Genomic DNA, 4,186 nt, shown 5'->3' on the forward strand with positions numbered 1-4,186 from the left:
CTAAGCTGTGGAGTCTTGTGAGCAAAAATTCTACTTTGTGAGCTGCTGGCATTAAAGTTGTGAGCGAGCAATTTGGCTACTGCATAAATTAGTTTCCTCTGGAGCCCTCCTTCCTGAGCCAAGGCAAAAATGTGTGAGCTAGAGGCTAAAAAACTGTGAGCTAGCTCACACTAACTCAGCTTAGAGGGAACACTGGCCATAGGTCCAATTATTTTTTAATTTATTAAAACATTTATTTACTTACATTATTTATAGTCTGTCTTTCTCATGGGGGACTCAAGGTGCATTACACAGAGTAAGTCAATACAACGATCAGGATGGAACAGACAAAGTATGGAAGTCTAGAACCAACCAGAAAGAACTGAAGCACAGTGTAAGTATTAACAGGACACAAGAAGCCCTGCAAAAATTACATAATAGGATCCTACTTAGTAAGCTATACACAGCAGTGCGTGGCTAACTGCAAATGACAAAACGGTGCTCTGTGAAGGCACAAGTACTGCCTTGTTGGATCAAACTGAAGGTCATTCAGAAGAGCTCTGATGGACCAGATCAGTGGACCACCTAGTCCAGCATCCTGCCTCACACTGTGGACAAACAGTTCCTCTGGAGGGTCAACAACAGGGCATAGAGGTCGAGGCCTTTCCCTGATGCTGCCTCCGGGCTCTGGGATTCAGAGGTTCACTGCCTCTGAACCTGAACGTGGAACTTCCCCTCAGTCACCATGGCTAGGAGCCATTGATAAACCTATATTCCATGTATCTATCTAATCTACGCCTGTGACCATCACTACAGCCTCTGGCGGCAGATTCCACACTTTATTCACTCTCTGTGTAAAGCAGTATTTGATTTTGTCTGTCCTGACCAGTGTTCCCTCTAAGCTGAGTTGGCGTGAGCTAGCTCACAGTTTTTTAGCCTCTGGCTCACACATTTTTGTCTTCGCTCAGGAAGGAGGGCTCCAGAGTAAACTAATTTATGCAGCAGCCAAATCGCTCACTCACAACTTTAATGCCAGTAGCTCACAAAGTAGAATTTTTGCTCACAAGACTCCACCGCTTAGGGGGAACATTGGTCCTGACATCACGTTCCTTGGATGCCCTCAAGTTCTAGGATTTTGGGAGGGAGGAAAAAGTCTCTTTCTCAATTCACTCCATGCATAATTTTATAAATCTCTATCCACCTAGCAGAGTACCCCCATGTCTGGGAATACACAAGCTGAACATTTAAGACTGTGAGTTTCCATGTTGCTGCTCCTCCACCTGTATTCAGAGGTATCTTGCCTCTAACCCACAAAGGCACAATTTAGCTATCACAGCTGATAACACTTCCCCTCCTTCCCAGGACTTATAGCTGGCATGATGAAAAACAGCACAGAAAGGCAGCCTATCAATTGGTAATTGCTACCCAAGAGAAGAATGAAGCCTCCCTGCTCAGAGGCAGTCTACCTCAGAGAAGACAATGGATGGCCTGCACTCACATTGGCCAGCTTGTTAACTTTTATAGGGCTGGATTCAGAAAAAGACTACCATAGTGCCTGCTTTGAACCATTAACTCAAATGATGAGGGGCGTTTCCAAAATGAAGAGAAGCTCAAAATATTTTTCCTTTTTTTTTGGGGGGGAAGGGGCCTAATGGAGACTGGCAACACTGTGAACCACGTGGAGCTCCCCCACATACAGAAAGTTCTAGAACTTGGGGCCACCCAATGAATGGTTTCAGCAGTTTGGGGGGAGGCAAGAAAAATCCTGGGACACATAAAAAAGCTAACCTACGGAACTCATTGCCACGTGATTGCTTATCCGTTCCCCCCAGTTCAAACGTATTAAGGACACATGGCAGAAAAACCTTAGAAGAAAACCCACAGCAATAGCAGAATACGTAAACGGGTCACCTACGTCCATTGCTTCCTAGGTTATCTGGGTGGAGACAATTTTTGGGCTTCTACGGATACGGCATTCCATGCGCCCGTTTTTGTTTTTTAATTCTAGACAGCCATTACATTTATTGTATTAAAAAAATTAGATCCTTGATATTCAGCATTTTTGGCGTCGGCTGCAATATCAGTTTTAAGTGTTCCACTCCGAAACTGGCAATACAATCCCGAATAAATATAATTAATAAATAAAATTAATTTTCATCAAAATTAAAATTTACTTTTCCTTGATTGGCTAGCCGTTTCAGAATTCTGGGGAAAGGGGGCTTGTAAACCAAGGTCTACTTGGAATTGGAAGTCAGTCCCGCGAAACTCCACGGGGAAGTCCGCGGAGGACTCTGCAAACCTGAACTGGATCAGGATCGCAAGAGATCTAATTAAACACGACGTGTTTTGAATTTGAAAAGGCCTCTTAAGGGCCGAAAGATCCTCTCCTCCCGCCAGCCCGAAAACAAAATGATGCTTCTAAAATATAAAATAATTAAATACCAAAAACTGCCTCCGCGGATTAAACCAGGGCTTCCCCGGCCCTCGTTTCCCTGGGGCCCACCACGTGCTTCCACAAGCAGAGAATAAAACTACAAGCAGCGATTCCTTCATGTTTAAACGTTTTTTATTGTACTGCTAAATATATACCCATTTTAAATGTTTTAACGCCTGATGTTCGCCGCCTCGGGGGCCCGATTTGGCTCGAAAGGCGGCATGCAACTGCTTTTTCAAAATAAAATTAGGGCCGAAAGGCGGAAGATAACTGTTAAAATAAAAACTGTTTTTGCGCACCCTTCCCCCGGTAAACTGCCTCCAGACCTGCAGGCTCCACAATTTCTGCTTAAGTTAACAGATCTCTTCCTCTACGCATCTGTCTAATTTTCATGCAGACTTATCTTGTGGCGGGGAGTTCCACAGCCCCTGCTTATCACCTACGGCCGCGATAAAGCATCTTTGAAAAATCGTTTCATACTCACCGAGGTTACGCCGAAGGGCTGCCAGCCAGGGTCAGGATCACAAACGGGGCAGGGAAGTGTTGGCTTCAAGATCTTGATCGTCTCCCCGCCCAGACTGGGAGAAAGGTCGGGAACCGCCGCCTCGGGAGCTTTAACCCTTCGCAAGATAGCCCGCCTCTGGGATCCGGCTCACGTCGGGAACCCGCATTTGACCTTTGCCAGGCCATTGAAAGGGAAATGAATTGCTAATGAAGCAGGAGGAGGATTGTCCAGACTGGGGAAATACACCGGCCAGTTTACCTCCTCCCCCCTTAACAACTGCAGGGCAGGCAGGGATGCAACTGGTTTAGTCCCTTCCTCCACACATTATTCCCCAGTTGAATTTGGGTGTCATCCACTATTTGACACAAGTATAAAGCTCTGTGTGTGTGTAAATTTGGTTTGGGAGTTTTGTGGAATTTGATATAGTGCGACTGTTGTGGTTAGACTGCCAAACTAGGATCTGGGGAGGTAAAGGTAAAGGTCTCCCTTGCTCGAAAGCCAGTCGAATCCGACTCTAGGGTTGTGGTGCTCATCTCCGTTTCCAAGCCAAAGAGCCAGCGCTGTCCGAAGACGTTTCCGTGGTCATGTGGCCGGCAGGACTAAACGCCAAGGCGCACGGAACGCTGTTACCTTCCCACTGAAGTGGTACCTATTTATCTACTTGCAATTTCTTGCTTTCGAACTGCTAGGTTGGCAGGAGCTGGAATTAGAGACAGGAGCTCACTCCGTCATGCGGCAACCCGGGTCTCGAACTGCTGAACTACCGACCTTCCACAGCCTGCAGTTCAGCGTCTTAACCACTTGAGCCACCGCAGCTCCTTAGGATCTGGGGAGACCCAGGTTCAAAGCCCTACGGTGCAGTAGAAGTTCAGCTTGGAAACTTTGGGCCAATCTCTCTCTCTCTCTCTCTCTCTCTAGCATACCTCCTCGCAGGGTTATCGCAAGGACAAGACGGTTGAGGGGGAAATGGAGAAATAAACGCAGAGCCAATGTGTCAGAACGGCAACAAAACTGGATTTGGGCGTGCTGTTTTTGCGAACAGTGCTCCTGTGCCTTTGCAGCTGCGTGACAGAACATAAGAACATAAGAAGAGCCCTGCTGGATCTGACCAGTGGTCCATCTAGTCCAGCATCCTGTCTCACACAGTGGCCAGTCAGTTCCTCTGGATAGCCACACAAATAAGGGAGAGAGGCTGAGGCCTTCCCCTGAGGTTGCCTCCTGGCTCTGGGATTCAGAGGATTAGTGCCTCTGAATGTGGAGTTTCTCCT

This window comes from Gekko japonicus, unplaced genomic scaffold (assembly GCF_001447785.1).
Source record: "Gekko japonicus isolate JY-2015 unplaced genomic scaffold, Gekko_japonicus_V1.1 scaffold4687, whole genome shotgun sequence".
Classification (NCBI taxonomy): domain Eukaryota; kingdom Metazoa; phylum Chordata; class Lepidosauria; order Squamata; family Gekkonidae; genus Gekko; species Gekko japonicus.